Below are 19,677 nucleotides of genomic sequence, written 5' to 3' on the forward strand. Positions count from 1 at the left end.
TCAGAGGTCAAACACAAATCCCCCCCCAGCGCGTAATTCAGACCAGCAGCACCCAGAGACCACCAGAGGGTCGAGGACACACAACCAGCCAAACCAACATGTCACATACCCATCAGACACACACAAACACACACACAACCACACACAGCCACTGACACCACCCTCACTATCCTCCTCCTCCTCCCTCCTCCCTCCTGCTGCTTTTATCAAACAATCTGAACAGCGTCATCATTATCTATCTGTGTCTCCCATGGGAGCACATAGCACAGTTATCACTCACACACTCTCTCTTCACACACACATACACACACACACATACACACACACACACATACAGAGAAGATATGGGAGTACAGATCAAAGGTTAATCATGTCTTTTCATCAGCTGCACCACCCTCTCGTCTATCTGTCCTCCTGCTGTCTGATCTCTCTGGTTTCATCTGTGTGTGTGTCTGACGCTGTGTGTACATGTGTTCGAGCACATTTCTGTCCTCACTAGTGGACCATTCGGCAGCACTTTTTTTTGTTTGAGCGCAGTAAATAAACAGTCCTGTCCTCCCTCTCCATTGTTTCCTTCTATCTCCCTCCATCTCTCGTCTTTTTGAAACTCATTTTCTCTCCGTTTATTTAATGTGATTTAATGAGAACCGACTGTTTCTGTTGTTGTTGTAATAATGGCCATTCATTTGATGTACGCTCCAATAAAGTCTGTGTAATAGAGCTTTTTTATCATTTGATAAGAATGTGAGATTTGAGCCGAATGTTTAACAGTCTATAAGTGAACTGTACAGAGTTGAGTAGTTTTTTTTGTTTCTAAGAAAGACGGAGCAGAGGGGAGCGATTTCAGAGTGTAACCCCCTCTCCTTGAACCCCAACCCTGACTGAAACAGGAAGTGCTTATTCATCTAGAAGGTGTACATTTACAGAAACCCCCCTCTTGCACCCCAAATGGAGATTTTTCTTTGGGGAACAAAATGGCTGTGAAGATCAGCAACATTCAAATCAATGCATGATCATCATGCCAGGTCTGCTCGAGGTAATGAGAGTTTTGACAATGCCAGAATTTGGAACATCGATACTTAAAAATATATCGGTACCCGTTTTGATACCACAGCAACAACGCTCCTTGTGTCAAATGACCTCCTTGGCACCCAAAGCGGGTTAATTCAGTTTTTTATAGATAGATCCCGACCGATTAATTGGCCTGCCGATAATATCAGCCGATATTAGCATATCAAGTTATTATTGGTATCGGCTACTATTTCTTATTCACCAGTCAAATAGCATTTCATTTGAGTTTCATTGTGTTAAACTAGCAGTTCTCTTTCACCAGCAGAGTGTGTTTTATCACCCTCCAGAGTGTCAAGCCTTGATGCACGTACATGTACAGTTACTTTCCAGTTGAGTGACCATCTTGTCTTCTTTATATGCCTTTTCCAGTGTGTTTGATAACTGCATTTAAAAAGGATCAGTGCATTAATTGTGTCTATATCTATCTATCTGTACAGATCGAACAAAGACCTAAAAAAGATATTGTTCGATATTTCAGTATCTGATTTTTTCTCTCCTAAATATTGATATCGGTATCGACCCCAAAAATCCCCATTGGTCCCCAAAATTAGGCCCCATCAGTCGGGCCCTAATTTTGGATATCCAGCTTGTACGTTAGAAAGGTTCACTGAACACAGAAATTTGACATACTGTCAATGAAAGGCAAAATAAATAAGATTTTTCAAAAAAATGTTGTATACCCTAAATTAAATATTTCCCCTGAGTTATAATTAAAATCCAGAAGAAGTGTGTGTGATGTCTGGAGCTGCAGTGATTCTGCTCTATGTCTGTATTTTCTATTTAGGACATTTTAATAAAATGTCATCACATATTTTTCTCATTCTTTCACACTCGCATTACCACACACATCTTGTGACTCTTTTTGTTACACTTATTGGCTCATATTCAGTTTGTTATGTCACACAAGGCTGCAACTAAAGATGATTTCTATCGTCCAATTTCTCAGCCTTTTTTCCTGATTATCAATTACTTTTTAAATCTATGAAATGTCCCAAAATATTCACATTTAAAGTGACAATCTGAAAGAGTTATCTGGAGGAATTACTGTAAAATAAACGTCTTTCTTTTGCTAAATAGTTCCATCAGTGTAGGATTAGTCTTTGGCCCGCTGATGAAAGCCTTCAGCATTTGCAGTATTCTAAAGCATTAGAAACTTTGTGTTTAGTCCACATTACTCAGCCGACATTCCTGGAAAAAATCACAGGCAGCGTTCATAACCCAGCGGTGTTTGGTCCTCTAGAGAGAGTGGGTGTAAGCGGTGTGTTATTTTCTGCGGTCTCTGCTGAGTTGTGAGTAAACGGTCCTTTGGCAACAAACAAAAGAAGATTGATGGCTGCAGAAACAAATGAGAAAAAAAACAGATAGATTCGACTTTCAGACGGAGACGGTAAAAACCATCAGCTAAAATCTATTAAGCCCCTTTCAGACATGTACCTCAGCGGGAGATTATCTGCGACAAACGCTTTCTCACAAATTGAAATAATACTTTGGTTAAATTGAGGGAGGGCAGCATGTAGCGTACAGGAGAAGTTTTCTTTAAAGGTAGTGTGTTAATATCACAACAACATGCACAACGAAGTAAACATAAAACAGATAACTGAGGTGAACAGTGAAGAGTCTAAATGTGATGTGAATTACTTCAACAGTCTGGATAAAGTGTGGGGACATGTTTGGTCTTTTGTGTTCACAAATGCAGCGGGCAGCCAATCCAGACAATGCAGGGACATTTTCAAGGGTCCGGTCCATGTGTGAAAGGGGCTTAATGTAAAGGAATTAAGTAGTTTAAAGTCTACAAACACAGCTGCAGTTACAGTTTATCACCACAGGTGGCACCAAAGACGATTACGCTGAGATCTACAAGATCATTCTGTTAAACCTCAACTGATTATAAAACCGACTGAAATCGACAATGCTGCATCTTAATGAGCTACAAAAGCGAAAAGACCATCAGGAAGAAGGATGACTATTTTTGTATTGTCATTTTTTGATTTGGTAACTGCTGCTTGTCTCTGCAGGATGCTAAAGAAGCAGCTTTATGTTTACATTTTCACAACAAATATTTACAATTATTTAATTTTAGGCATTTTTAACCAAAGAAGAAAACACTACTTACATATTTACCGGACAAGATCAGCAAAGATAAGATATACTGTTTGTCCACAGGGGGCGCCACAATCCACACAGACTGGGGATACCTCGCAGGAGGTTTCAAAGCTGGTATCAGAATTTTGTGGTATCTTTTAATAACTTATATGGGTTAATTGATTATCAAAATGTTAAATGAATGATAAAACCACAGGGAGTTTAATCTGAAACATTTGTGAGTAGGGGATATACCCATATGTCGTTTGAGTATCGGTATTGGTCGATTTAGCATTTACCTGTTGGAGTCATTTATGTTGCCTTACATCAGTTTAAACTGACTGGGTTTTTGCTTTTAGAAACAAAACAAATATTGTAGTTATTCATTATTTATATTTGAGATCTGTACTGAAAGCCAGAACAACCTCCATATGGCCAAGCGCAAACAACTGCAGTTTCTCAAAGGTCCACTTGTCTGTTACTAGTTTGACCTAAAGTTAGTTTGAGACAACATTTTAAATACGTTGACCGTCATCAATGGGCTTCAAAAGTCTGCTAAAGACACCAATGGGTAGCGCCACTGAGTCTTTGCCCGTGTTTATAAAGTCTATGGGCCAGAATGATTTTAAAAATGTTCATTTATTTTTATTTTTAATGGTGATAAATTATGATCCTTGGACCAGACAGAGGAATAAATAACAACAAAACATTAAATAAGCAATATTGAAGTTAAAAAACATCTTTATCTGTATTAGCTCTCTGCTTATTTGTATGTCTTGACATCATCGTTGGCCCTGATTTTCTCTATCAGTACATCCCTGGCACAGAGGTTCCTCAGTACAGCAGTCTAATGTTCATTATGAAATGTGTCAGTCTTTGGCAGAGGAAATGATATTCTGCCATGAGTTAGCCCCCCCTTGCTCTACGGTTCATTAAAGTTAACCCCGGCAGTGAGGCTGGCCTGCAGCCATGCCACTCGTCCAGCTCCTCATCAGCACCGAGCTGCGGGTTAAAAACCGCTGGGACACACTCAAAGACACACTCAGAGACACACACTCAGAGACACACACTCAGGGCTTCACTCAGGGCTGCCATGCACATTATCACATTATCATGCTTCCTGGTGTGTGAGATTGAACATTTGCCATCAGGCTATATGAAGCTCTTCCCCCCCCACTGATCTGACACACACCTGTTGTGATGGTAATGGCTTTGGAAGCTTCATGATTGTAGTATTTCATAAATCAAACAGCATGTATCTCTTTCAGTCAGGATGTGGTCCATGTTAGTGGACAGTTTTACTTTCATTGGAATACTGACCGAGTTTAAAGTGGCAGATTTATTTAAAAAGTACATTGAACAAACAGAAAAGGACATTTTAAAACAGCAGGTAGAAGAGTGATGCATTATGCTTCCACAGCTGTGTCTGCTGATGTTGTCATGATACCAGAACTTTCAACTCTCATATCATACTAGTAAAAATGAAAACGATGTGGATACAGACACAATTCAGACAAACGCCTGCACACTGTTTAAACTGCACACAAAAATTGCCAACTTTTCGGTACAGGGGTTTGCCTGCAATTTTTGATTCAGTGTCTCCTTGTGGTCGAGTATCAACGTATAGAAAATGTTGACAACCACGGTGTCTGGAAGCATGATGTTTTTGAGTTGTCAGTCCATCCTTTTGTTTGTCTTTCTGTCCATCGCATTCTTGGGAACCTGACATCACAAGCCCTGCTCAGACTGCCCGTTAAAAGCATATGTACTCCCATGTGACGTCCCTCCCTCGATATGAATGTCACAGTGAGGGGATGTGGTGATGAACTGATTTAAGTGTGGTGCTCAAAAGTGACTCTCAAAGAAAAGTTGTAATGCAACTTCACACAACTTTACAAAACGATAAAATAGAGAAGAATTGAAATGTTTAAAGCTATAGTTTGAAGGACATCTTCACCGTGACATCATCACGTCCTGGAAAACAAAAAAAATAATTTTGTCCATTCCTTTTTCCAAATCCTGTGAGCGTGACTTCACAGAAACTCCTGGAGGGAAAAATCTTCAGATTCAAGCACAAAGCACTTGGACTCAAAATGAACTGAATACATTTTGCAGTTCACTATAACCTCATGTGCACCCCCATTCAGGTAAACAGGATATGTAAGCAATGCCTGGAGGGAGTTTAATAAGTATCGGTTAGAGTGGACGACAGCAAACAGGAGTGAATATAGTGGACATTCTCCCTTAATGTAAGACTTTCTGACATATCTTCACCAAGTCCAAAGTTCAAGGAGAGTGAGAGGCATGAAGAGGTCAAAAAGCTCCAGCAACACTTGTAGCAAGAAGATCAACTTTATTAACAAATTAGACCGACGCTAACAGCTTGTGGCCTTGGATGACCCTGATGGAGGCCACAAGCCGACACGCGTCAGTCTACTTTGTTAACAGGGTCTTCAAAACTCCATTGGATCTGCAGAGTCCCTCTGCACCTTTAAGAAAAAGCTAAAGACCCAGCTCTTTCATGAATACTAACTTAATGATGATGGTCTCCATATTATTGATGATGATGATGGTAATGACGATGGTTTTTGTTTGATAACGATGACTTATAAGATGGTTTCTATACTGATTAGAGCTCTCAAGAACTGCCCTCAATGTTGTGCTTTGCCTCTGGTCACTTCCTGTCAGCACCTGTGTGTCCAATCAGACTCAAAGCTGATCGTTTGCTCTTACTGACATTGTTCCCTTTTTTCTAGATCCTTGCTTGTGTTGTACTTACTCTCTGATGTACGTCACTTTGGAGAAAAGCGTCTGCTAAGTGAATTGTAGAATTGTAGGGTCCACTAGCAGTCACATGCTCTGTACAGAAACACAGAGAGCGAGAAAAAAATCATTTTTTCTGTGAATGAAAGTGGTGCAGCCTCTAGTGTTAAATAACTAATTCAATTCAGCAAAACAAATCTGGGTTAATCTTTGTATAAAAAGACATCACACTTCAGTTTTCCCCGAGGATGCCCACACTCCTTCTCTCCTGTGAGTTGTTTTTTTTCTTTGTCGAAAAACAAAGTTTGCTTCTGTATCAAACCAGCAGCTCCTCCGGCTCCACCATATGTTGCAAAAAGTGGGTTTTGCAGCAACATTTTAATTACGTCTCTTGACAGTACAAGTGTGATTAAACAGCAGCAGAGCATTGTGCGGATTTCTAACTTAAACTTCTGGAGTTTATTAAGCTGTTTGCAAACATGGAAAAGGCTTAACGTTGTGAGAAATGAGTTTATTTTTGCTTTCTTGTTGGGAATGCGATGAGTTGTTTAATCCCTCTCTTATGTCTGCAAGATAAACATGAAGCTACAGCTAGCAGCCAGTTAGCTTATCTGTGCACAAACAGTGGTAACAGGTGCCTGCAGAGTGAGAGAGAGAGAGTTATGATACATGCAGAGCTCTTACCTAACCTCCACTGTGTGTATCCTGAAGGCCTGGCAAACCTCTGAATACATTAACATCCCCATGAAACACGTGCACAGCAGACTCTTAATATTCAATATGCACTGCACGGTTGTTGACAAGCAGCAATATTTTTCACTCAAATGTGGAAAATCTTTTTTGTTTAAACTTGATTAACCGTGACCTCTTAATGGAAACAAACTATAAAACATGTAATAAGTGGAAACATTTGGATTCACATTTTGAATCAGTGCTTGGCTTTGATCCTTCGTCTTGTGTTTCTCACTCTCAGAGGGTTGGCTCCAGCTGTTTATCCTCAGTGTTTCTCTTTAATACCAGCCTGAGTCCAGTTGGAACGTCTATTAGAGCTCTGTGTGTTTTTGTAAAAGCGGGACAAGCCTTCATTTTCTTCATTATTGCTGGTGTGCAGGTCAGAGTTTCTTGTGAGGCGCTGCACCTCCCAGATGTGGTTTGTAAAAAGAAAGATGTTCTTGGACAGATCTACATGTTACACCCAAGAGTTAGACCAGTGAAACCCATCCCTGGAGACTTGCTTTTATGGGGATTAGGTCGGGTTCAGGATCAGGTTACTTTGTTTGTTCCTGTAGATTTGTTTTGCAGTTAGACAGTGACATCCATTTTCACACAGAGACAAAACAGATTTAACAAGAAACAACACATTAGAGAGAAAGAGAACTATTTAAAACTGAGTAAAACATGGATTTAAAAAAAACTAAAAATATATATAAAAAAGATAAAAGGGCTCAAGTTTGCACCAATCAGGGCGGATGTACATACGATCAAACACATCTTTTAGGTCAACGTTTCAGGTGATGGCAAAGACTTCCTTGTACTTGCTGTTTTGGTTGACAACGGCTCATATGATGCACACAGTCTCATCCATCAACTCTTTGACCGCCAAATCACTTTTATGAATTTCAGTCCCTCCAGGACTTATTTTCTGTGATAGTTTCAGCTGAATGATTTCATGGCAGCTTTTTTTTTTAGAAAGTATCGATGTTTTCAGGCTCTTTTTCCCAACTACATCAAATATAATTCTCTAACTGAAACAATGTTTTGTGTGTGTGTTTTGACATGCAAGCCAAAAACATGAAGAGTAAGTGGCTGTTGTAGCGTTTGGTTTAGCTTTGTGATTGTCAGTTTATCTATTCATTTCAGGGGAATAATGTCCAAAGTTATTTCCCGTATTGAGGTACATGCCATCGCTCAGTCCTTGACTTTGGTCGAGCTGTTTATCCTGCGTGCTTTTAAACTGCTAAACTTGGATTTTCTATTTTTGTGGTTTCTGCAATTTGTGATTTTGGTTTAAAGGACTAGAAAAGGAGAATAACACAAAGCACTGAAGAGGAGTGAAAAGAGGACAGAAAAACACTTTTGGGATCAGAGGAGGAGGGGAAAGTGACGTGTGTGTGCGTGTGTGTGTGTGTGTGTGTGTGTGTGTGTGTGTGTGTGTGTGTGTGTGTGTGTGTGTGTGTGTGTGTGTGTGTGTGTGTGTGTGTGTGTGTGTGTGTGTGTGTGTGTGTGTGTGTGTGTGTGTGTGTGTGTGTGTGTGTGTGTGTGTGTGTGTGTGTGCGCAGCAGGTTTTGGTGCCTCACATCTGGGATACAAACTCGCTGCTTTATCTGAGATGGAGAAGTTGGACAGAAAAAACAAAAAAATGACGCTGATCTCCCCTCAGGAGGACGAGAGAAAACAGCTCAGTCGTGGCAGTGTGTGTGTGTGTGTGTGTGTGTGTGTGTGTGTGTGTGTGTGTGTGTGTGTGTGTGTGTGTGTGTGTGTGTGTGTGTGTGTGTGTGTGTGTGTGTGTGTGTGTGTGTGTGTGTGTGTGTGTGTTAGGGTTCAGTGAGCAGTGTTAGAGTGCACCCTAGTGGCCATGAGAGGAACTGCATCATAAGAAAACGTGTAAAAGTGAACAGACAGCAGATGAATTCTTGTCTTCTCTAAACACATTTACTGACATTGGATGCAGTGAATCATTATGATTAACTGTTATTAAACCTTATTAAAGCAAAAGTTGTCTGAAACCTTCATGTTTTTATTAAAAAAGAGGAAGCCTGTGACAAAGACCAGATGTTCTTGCCAAGAGAAATATGTTAGCGCTTACACAATATTTGAACAAGGGTTGTTTTTTAAGCCTCAGATTCTTTGTCGCAATATACAGTAATACTACAAAAACTCCATCCACAGCCAGAAAGCAATCAAGTCGTCCATCCAGCTGTGTGTGTGTACGGACTCCAGACAAACACATCACTGACATGCACACACACACACACACACACACAGCTTCAGAGCGCCCGACAGTCCCAGCGTCAGGCGACATTCCTCAGGCTGCCCTTTGAAGTTTAGTGGCGTTTTCCACATCGTCTGACAACACAACATGTGCATTTGACATCACTGCAGAATTACACCATGAAGCAGAGATACAGAACATCATCTCCAGGTTAACACTGTCCTCATGTGTGTCTATGTGTTTCCTCCTCAGTGTGTGTTTTGTGCATCTTTATGTGTCTGGCTGTGCACATGTGTTTATGTGCTCTTGTAACTCTAAGCCCAGCGCGTTGCTCCGAGGAACGACACAGATTTTCAGATGTTTCTCCTCAACAAAAAAAATAAACACAACAGAGGCCCGTTTTCTCCAGGAGAGACTGAGGGACTTTCAAAATAAGAGCTGGACCCCTCCTCTTGTCTCTTATTCAGACCACTATAGTTTCTGTTCTGCAGGATGTTGTGTACCTGTGTACGTGAGAGCCTCTTCCTCATTTTGTTTTGATGTGTGTTTGTTCTTGTGTCTGGGGCATCCATTAGCCGGGTGGAGCTCAGGGGAGGGGCTTTTTATGGTGATGATTCCTCAGACTGAGAGAGATCTTAAAATACTGAAAAAAAGGAGGGAAGGATTGGAGGGAACATGGTGGGAGAGCAGGACGCCAACTCCTCCTCCTCTTCCTCCTCCTCCTCCTTCTCCTCCTCCTCCTCCTTTTCCTGCTCCACCTTTTGATTAATGTCCTGCTCCCCACAGTGTGTGGCAGAGATCCACAGTGTGTGGCAGAGATCCACAGTGTGTGGCAGAGATCCACAGGGCCCTCAGGTGAAGACCTCAGTGAGACAGAAACAGAGAAACACATGAAAGACGAGGAACTTGCCAATCAGCATTTGTGCATGTTCAAGGCCGAGCATTTGTCTTTTTAGCTTTTATAAATACGATAACATCGGTAATTTAACCCTGAGTCATGCATCAGTCAGACACACAAAATGTCTGAAATGAAAGCCCAGGAAAAGCGATTTGTTTTGTGTCCGTGCTGATAGTGGGAGACGGATGTGACAGATCGGAGCAGAGGGGAAGCAAAAGGCTGTTAGAGCTGTGAAATTGAAGAGGATCAAAGTGTCAGTGGGTCATAAATAAATCCTGATCCCTCTCTGTGGATGGACGGAGTGTAAGTTTAATACCTTACATTCATGTGGTAGTGGGATTAACAGAAAAAAAAAATGTTTCTGACGTTTAATTTTCACATGACGGCTCCCTCATGTGCAAAAAAAAAAAAACAACTGGCCAAGTATATAATCTGGTTTGTAGTTCTAATAAACTTGAGGTCATAATGACACCCAAACATGGACGTCTTCTCTTCTTCTTCTTTCTGGTTTTTTATTGGTTGTTTTAACACGTGCACTCCTGAAATTGCTAGAAATTTGGCTGCCTCTGAAATCCTCCTGAGCTGCTTATTCATACTTCCCCTTACAGTGGGTGGATTGTCTCTGTCAGATGAGAGGGGAGGGTCTTAGGAGGCAAGACATGATGTAAAAAAGACGCTAAGGAAATCAACGATGATGGATGAAGCGACAGTCGGACATTTTATAAACGTTTTTTTTTCCCTTTTATATCAATGCTGATGAAATTGGACATATGAAAAGTATAAACACATGAGTGGAACAGAAGATACTTCTGCAAGCAGAGAAGAGTATGAAGCAGCATCATTACGTGCCCTACGATTGTACCAGCAGAATATGAATGCAACCACTCCCACCCGCCCGCCTGCTCGCTCGAAGTGAATTTGACTGAATATTTCCTGCTGCATCCACACATCGCCTCATCCTGACATTATGCAGAAATTTTACTTCGAGGGCTTGCAGGAAAAAGTCAGACAGTGTGAAGTCGTTTGAGTTCACACATGCAGCCCACTAACCAGACTTCACATTACTCATCGTTCAGCTAAACGGTTAGTTGTATTCTCAGTGTTTTGAAGAAGTTAGCATCAGATGCTGTTTATGTAGTGGCCTTGATGAGTGTCCGTGCTCTTGTCATATAACGGCTTAAATCTCTTCAACACACAAATCAGGAGAAAGACTTCCCATCTCAGGAAATGGGACTATCTAAGGAGCAAAACACTGATTGTAACATGAATCAACCCCAGCTAACACTCTTGATGTTTAAGCATTCATGCAATACCGCGGTGGTTTCCTCATGATAACCTGGGAGCTGGTTCATTGAACCTCTATTGGCCGGCACTTTTTCCCAGAACTCTATGTGTGTTTATGCATGAGTGTGTAAGTGTGTGTGTGTGTGTCTTTGCTGCGATGTTGGAGAGCAGCAGGTCTATGAGCTTGTTTCCTCTGGGCCACATGTGCTGAGCGCGCTCAGAGCGCAGCAGTAATGAGAAGTCCAGGTGCAGATTTTCACCCTGAGGGAGGAAGTTCTTGTTTACTCAGATTGAACCTTGTTTCTGACCCCACCTCTTCTTCAGGCTGTCTGACCCTGAAGACACTGTAGCTTTTCAAGTTGCAACTTTTAAAACATCCAACCAGTTACCACCATGTTATTGAGACGTTATATTCACTCTGATACAGAAAGAAAGATTGAAAAACAGTTAGTTTGTAATAATGACTGCATGACATCAACGCAGGTGTTTTAGCAGCTTTTCTGTTTGAATGATTGCATGATGTAGGACACAAGCTAGTTTTGTATTCACATGAATCATTTTCAAAACTTTAAATATTTCAAAACAATAATACATAAGAGTCATAAATCTTCAGTCAACCTGCAGCAAAGGAACAAGTTCTGCTTTTCTTCTATCAAACTCGTGTTTATTCTCATGTGTAAAGGCAGAACTGAAATGTTTCTTTAAATTAAAAAAATAGCAAATAAAAATGAATCCACTTTCTGCTGAAAGTATCAGCAGCATTACTCCACATTCATGCTGCTGAATAGGGAAATGTCTCCGCTTTTTTTTACATGCATTGTTTCAGCATTCATGCATTTTTTATTTGAATTATTTGTCCCCACAAGGGAGCAACACACTTTGTTAAAACATCGGAGCACTTCTCAGTCTTTTTATCCAAATATTTTTCTGAGTCAGAATCTGTCATTTTCTGCATTTCATAAACAGTGTAGTGATAGAGAATTAAAATGATGGCTCATGTGACCTTTTCACAGGTACAACCCCGACACCTTCTGGCAGCAGGATAACACTTCTCATCTCTGGATTTGCACTATAATATCTATACCACAGATGGATGAATAACAGAAAAATATACATAACAAATTAGACATTTGTAATTTAGAGTCTAAATCTGTCAACTGATTTAACATTTTCTGTAGTTTTGCCACCGATTTAGGATATTTGACATCTGCTTTATGTAACTTTCTTCTTTTCAAGCAGTTACTAAAACCAATGGACATTTTTATTTGTCTTTTTTAATTTTTATCAAAAAGGTCCCAATGAAATATCATTACTTTCCCAAGAAGTCCTTCTCAAAATATGGAGCAAAAAAAGTTTACAGACCTAAAAATCCAACATCACAAAAACCAAACCAGAACACACACAAACATGAAAAACAGACCAAACTATATTTAGACATTTTACCAGCAACACAAAAGTTTTGATAAAACTCATTTGAATATTTTGATCATGTCATGAGCAGCCTGAAGTGAACATTTGAGATTACTTCAGGGTTTAAGGGATAATAATAATAATAATAATAATAATAATAGCAATGATAATAACTGTTTTTATATTGCACCTTACACAGGTTTACAAAGTGATTTTACATACAACAGAATCATACAAAGTAAAAAGCAAAACAACACAAACACAACCTAAACAACTTCAGAATATCCAGAACCACAAAGGAAAGCAACAGCAAAAGAACCCCTACCATGAAATGCACAACCAGTATATTTAACCCATCACAAGAATCATCATAAGAACCACAAACAGAACCCATCACAAGAACCTTCATGAGAACAGATAACAAGAACCATCATAAGAACCATCATTAGATCACAAAAACTAACCCAGAACTCAGGAATTACAAGATCCCAACAACATGGAATAAGACCAAGTGGACCAACGAAGTACGATGATTAGAAATAAATAAAAAAGACAAAATAAATAAAATCATATGAAAACCGATTTACATTTATGCAAATGTCAAATCAATAAACCAGTTTAGAGCAATAATAAACAGGTAGATATTAATGTTACTAATTAATTAATAATATGAAGATAATTACAAATAAAATGAATATAATGTGGATTAAATCATTAACATGCAACACACACATGCACACACACATTAAGGTGAGGCATTATCAGAGGGAGCTTTTTAGCTTTGTGCTGATCTGCTTTTGACCAGCAGAGGGCGCTCTTTACATGTTTACTCCTCAGAGGAAAACTCTCCACTCTAGTTCATTTTCATCTATAACCGATTCATTATAATAAAGCTCTGTGTGTTTTACTGCTCAGTAAATCAAAAGATACCACAGATAATAAATCAAAAGATATCCCAGATAATAAATCAAAAGATATCCCAGATCATTCAGTGAGATTTAAGGCCATCTTTTGCAGATCTGGATTGTAAAAGAATCACCAAATGTCACAAAACATTTCTGCTTAAAAAACTCAAAACAGAACAACACAATATTTAAAAGAGTTTAATAACATAAGATTTGATTCCATTTTATTGTCATTGGACAAGTAAAAGCACAGAACAACAAAATGCAGTAGAAGTGCAAAAGAAGCTTTAAGGTGCTGAGTAAAGCACAAAGCGAGTATTGAGTGAAATGTAATGTAAGTAAACAGGCGTGTACAGTGTTTGTCATTAAAGTCACAGAAAATGAAGTTCTGTCCTAAAAAACTTAAAGACATTATGAGTGGTTATTATAAGAAATTATAAATAGATAAACATTTTTTTACAATTTTTCTGACTTAATTTTTCCAGAATTTTCTCTCTAAGAATCAATAAAGGATTAGTTTAGATTATCAAAATGAAACCTCTTTCTTGATTATTTACTGCACAGATATTGTTTATGCTAAGTTTGCTACATTCACAGTGAATATCTCATCACGGGTCGACTCTGCATGATTATCTCATCGTGAGTTCTGCTGTTGCAGAATAATCTGGTGTGTGCTGCCGCTGACACCAGGTCTCAGGAATGGATCTATTGAGGAGTGATGAAAACTGTCCCCTCACACACACACACACACACATTCACTCTGCTTAATCATGCACATGCACACAACCGCAGCATATCGGAACCTAATTGAAAAACACTCTCTGTCCTGCCAGGGCTTGGCACAAACACACACACTCAGTCATCGCATGGGCTAATGACATTCTTCACATGCATGCAGGTATGATGAGGTAGAAACAGTCTGCAGGTCAGCTGGGTTCACTCAGTGACAGACTGAAGAGATGTCTTTTCTGGATGTGGGGTTGTTTGGATTTGTGGATTTATCTTAGAATGTTTAAATGATATAAATATTTTTTTCTAAGCATGGAGCTTTTATAAAAAGTGTCAGGGTCTGAAAATATCAGCCATGGCTATAGTGTCTACAACCTGCATTTTCTCAAATGTCCAGCAGAGGGCGACTCTGCTGGTTGCAAAAACAAGTCCAATTGTATAGAACTCTTTGAGAAAAACTGGCCTTATTCTAAGGGTATTTATTCCCTCAGTAAACAATTGAGACACCTTTTAATACTCACCTAGTGACACAATGCTTGATTTCCAGACTAAACGTCAGCAAAGTTTCAGATCATAAGGTAAACATATGTTGTAGGGCTTTCACACTTGCAGAAATATCTAAAAAAAAAAAAAAAAACATTCACATTTTCAGGAGGAGCTGTATGTGTGAACGCAAAAAGGCAAATTTTTCACTCTGACCTTTTCTGCAGCAAGTCCTAGAGAGTTGGAAGCAAGATTATATTCTCATTGTAGTGTCGTATAGCAGACTCCGACCCCTTTGCCACCCCTACCTCTGAAAGGGATAGTGTCCCGCTGTGGGGTGCATATGTGAACAGCCAGAGAGAATTTCAGGAGCAGTCCTCCTGAAATGATCTGGATATTTTCAGGAGTGCATATGTGAGAACAGCCTTAGAGTAATCCCAGAATTAAATCATGTAATAGTTCACTGATGAAACTACAATAAAAAGGTTAAAAAATACTTTGCTAAAGAGATGCCATTATGCAAAGAGTCAAATAGACATCTAGGAGTGTTTGCTTTTGGGCGGGGCTACCTTATGATTGACAAGATTGCCATATATTCATGGTTAATAATTTTGGTACAAAGTTGTTTTTATAGAGATAATCCGCATTGATCTAATTACCACTTGAAAGCTATCTTGCATTAAGCTGCCTGATGCTATGATTGGCTGAAAATTGCTCTCAGACCTTTCCAGCTCCAGCTATTAATCAAAAGATGGTCCCTTTAAGAAAAACAAGATGTCATTGGTCAAACAGCTGTCCATGTCCACAAACAAATTGGTGAGGTCATGTTGTTTATGCACATCGTATATACAGTTTACGGTAAAAAAGAAGATGTTTAAAAAGCTGTGCTGAAGGGATCTATTATTGCATCTACTGGTTATACATCTGCAGCATGTTGGCAGTTTCTCTCACGTCATTTTGGCCTTGTGGCTTGTAAAGTATTGGTTAAAAAAACGGATAAAATTTCACAGCATATTTTTAAACGTCTTGAATATAAAATCTGAGTGTTTGCAGAAGTGACGTCAATGGATTCTTTCATACTTGCATAAGAGTTTTTGAATAAAGAGGTGTAAGGGTTTCTTCTTCGTCATTGCATAACATATTCAAGGCCAGCTGCCTGATAAAATACCTTTGGCTTCTATAATGCTATCAGATTTCCACACATGTTCACTTTAAATTAAAAATCTCTTATTTCACGTATGAATATGCCACATCCTCTGAGTGCACAGGTACTGACACATACTGACACATTTCAATGTACACAGACACAAAGAACAGCCCTGAGACTTTATGAGCTGTACTGTTACTCAGTGCAGCCTATTCAGAGTATGTGAAGGTATCTTGTTGCCATACCAACTACGTTCTTACCATAGACGGGTTCTTACCCACGGAAACATAAATCCTACAGACTGGTCAGATAAGCACCTTGTGACCCGCTGTATGAACTCAGTCACCTGGAAACACCAGAGCAAGTGTGTTTTTCTGAGCTGTGGAGTTTAAGTATGTTTTTAGCTCATTATGCAAAACATTTGTACTTTACACTTTAAAAAAACATAATTGAGGAATGTTGGATATGTAAAGTAGATTTCATGAACTGTAAAAAAAAAAAAAAAAAAAAAGTCAACATGACAGCTACCCAAAAGTGAAGCCAAAACATTTGGAGCTCCTCCCACTGACTGACTGCAGTGTAGCTCATAAGCTCCGCCTCCTCCATGTTAACTGTCAGGACATGGGTCAAACTATAAAATGAATAAACATGTCAAATAAAGTTAGCTCACATATAGTTTTTGTTATTAAAGTTAGTTCTTGTACTGATTCATGTCATTTTTTTCAGAACAGTTTTGTTATATTAGTTATTTGATGCAACAAACAAGAGGTGTGATTGACAGCTCTGTTGACAAATGAGGCTCCTGCAGCGCTTTGTGCACTGAATTATCGGAGTAGAGAACCATGAGAGGAAAAATTACAAATACTGAACTCTCCATAACCGTGAACGTCTGCTTTAAACCGACATAAGAATCTGTTCTCCTGAGGGACATTTGACTTTTTATATCTGTATATTCTCTGCCAATGAAAGGCATCTGATCCAACCTTCACAACAGGGTCCTAAGTCTCTGACTAGACTCTTCTCCTCTGTCGCCCCCCGGTGGTGGAATGAACTTCCAAACTCCATTGGATCTGCAGAGTCCCTCTGCACCTTTAAGAAAAAGCTAAAGACCCAGCTCTTTCATGAATACCTACTAACTTAATGATGATGGTCTCCATATTATTGATGATGATGATGGTAATGACGATGGTTTTTGTTTGATAACGATGACTTATAAGATGGTTTCTATACTGATTAGAGCTCTCAAGAACTGCCCTCAATGTTGTGCTTTGCCTCTGGTCACTTCCTGTCAGCACCTGTGTGTCCAATCAGACTCAAAGCTGATCGTTTGCTCTTACTGACATTGTTCCCTTTTTTCTAGATCCTTGCTTGTGTTGTTCTTACTCTCTGATGTACGTCGCTTTGGATAAAAGCGTCTGCTAAGTGAATTGTAGAATTGTAGAATATATTTCGGTTTTGATTAGAGGAAAGGACAGGACACCGGACCTGCAGCTCCACCAGGGAATTCCTACTACACAGACAATGGCTCCAAATGTGCAATACAACGGAGTAATTTGTCAGCGCCCATCTGAAAACAGGATTAATTGTGATTAATCGTATGTTTAAAATTCCATTATTTCGCGTTTCAAAATTATTGTTGTGCTTTTATTTAGTATTTTGGTACTGTCTTATGCTTAGGGTAGTTTATTTCCTGTTTGGTACAAACTTGCTTTTATTTTGAAATAAAATAAGGAACTTCCAGTAAGTCAAAAAGGGTATTAACTGAGCCACAGAAAACAAAACTTGTTATGGATCGAAAAGTTTAAAAAAAAATTACAAAATGGAAGGATAATAAAAGGGAAATGTTCCATGTCACAAGGCGGATATTACTTTTGACTCGTCAACTGATGCGATCAAGAAAAATAAAGCATTGATTTCAGACATTCAAAAAAGGAAGGTGTTTTGGTGTTTCTTTGTTATTGTGATATTAGTTTGATGGATGCTCAGACAGCTGCAGGCTCTTCTGTAGTTTTTTGTTTCTTGCATCATCGACTCTGAGAAGAGACTCTGGGAAGAATCATGTTTTAACTCACTTAATTAACCAAACAGTCTCCATGGTAACAGCGTTCAGACCATCAGTTATATAAAAATGAACAGACAGCATATAAGTGAGACATTAGCATGCATGAGTTTTGTACTCAACCAATCAATCAGCTGCAGAGTGTTTTCAAGCAGATGTGTGGGTAAACACCTGGTGCTCCACTGGGACCAGTTATGTAACTACTGGGATATTAATGAGCCAGGAGAGCTAACACGCTGTATACACAGACAGCCAGACAGCCAGAGGAGAAATTGAATTCTCCAAGATAATACACACTGTTACACACACGTCTCCCCTCTGTCCTCCCATGTGAGGGAGGGGGGGGGGGGGGTCTCATGTTGCTTTGCGTGCAGTCATTATTTAGTCTTTGTCTGGAGTCGGTTGCTTTCTTTTCGACTTTCACAGATTTCTGTTTGAGAGCGTGCTTCAATCACTGTAACCTCTGAAACTATGACACACACATTAATACACACCCACAAACACACACAACACTGTGTTACTAGAGAGGAACAAAGTGGAATTCAGAGAGTGTGATAGTCCAGCTTTTAGAGCAGAGCATGAATCATCTGAAGTCGTGTTCAGAGATAAAAGATGAGAATTGGACTCCTTTGCAAGAAATAACTTGAATAAAAGTCATATTGCACCTTTCAAAAAGTATGTGAAAGCCTCAGTAAAGGTCAAGGTTAGTTTGTCTCAACTTTTCTTTTTTAATCCTCTGCTACCTGCGGAAGTGTCAGGTGTGTGTGTGTTTCTGTCTGTATGCCAACACTTTATCTTGTTTAAGAGACCTCACAGAGGAGACTCCCTAAAAAGCATTATTTCAGCCCATTGTCCTGCTACATGAGGTTTTTTTTTTCTGTATTTGGTCGTCATATTACTTACTGTTTGCTCTTCCTGAGTGGTGAAATTTAAACATGCCTCCCTGTGCAGCTGAAGGTGGTACAACCATCAAACTTCACAAACATATCATCATGCTATCAGAAGCACAGTCAGATGTGAGTTCTGCAAGTTTCATTCTGGAGTTGTGTGTTAAGCATTTCTTACATAATGGACTCGACAGCTCAAAGATATGTAACTTTTTAAAACGACATACTTGTCCCGTCTGTAACTTACATAACCCTACTGTTTACATGTGCTGCAAGGGTGGCCACAGAAAGGATGACTTTTGCTGCGCAAGGCAAGTTTATTTCTATAGCACATTTCAACAACAAGGCAATTCAAAGTGCTTCACACAAGACATCAAAAGCATCATGACAGAGGAAAGAAAAGAAACATTAGAATAGAAAATGAAAAAATCACTGAAATTATTAAATCAAATAGAAATAATTCAGATGAAATTAATTGAAATAAATAAAGTAAAAATATAAAAAGAGTTAAAAGTTACAGTGCAGAGTTAAAATGTAAAATCTTATTGAAATAGTTTAATGAAAGGCAGCTGTAAACAGGTGAGTCTTCAACCTGGATTTAAAAGAGCTGAGAGTTTCAGCAGACCTGCAGTGACTCAACAGCACAGGAACTTTTATGGGCAGTTTATATACAGACTTTTCATACACAACATACACCGCTCTGAAGTGTTTGTTTGAACAGATTCATTTGAAATGTCATAACACACAGAGACATTTTTTTTGTCATTGATCATCCAAAAAAAATCAAGCAGTAAAAATGTTGAAGCATGTTGTGTTTGAGATTTCATCCTTAATATCGCACTTCCTGCAATGACACTACTGCACATGTGCACACAACTGCAATACCAATGCTATCAGCATAACAGGCAGCCAGAACATTTTTCAACATGTTTTCATCCATTATCCATATTGCTTGTGCCGTTCAGGGTTGTGCGGGCAGGAGAGGCAGGGTTACATCCTGGACTGATTACCAGTTAATCACAGGGCT

The 19,677-nt window shown here is 39.3% G+C and overlaps 1 protein-coding gene across 1 annotated transcript in view; it reads left to right on the forward strand.

The window, feature by feature from the left end:
* The window catches only part of scfd2 (sec1 family domain containing 2), a 140,049-nt gene that overhangs the window by 85,662 nt on the left and 34,710 nt on the right, over positions 1-19,677 (forward strand). The window lies entirely within an intron of this gene.

Source organism: Labrus mixtus, chromosome 3 (assembly GCF_963584025.1).
Source record: "Labrus mixtus chromosome 3, fLabMix1.1, whole genome shotgun sequence".
Taxonomy (NCBI): Eukaryota; Metazoa; Chordata; class Actinopteri; order Labriformes; family Labridae; genus Labrus; species Labrus mixtus.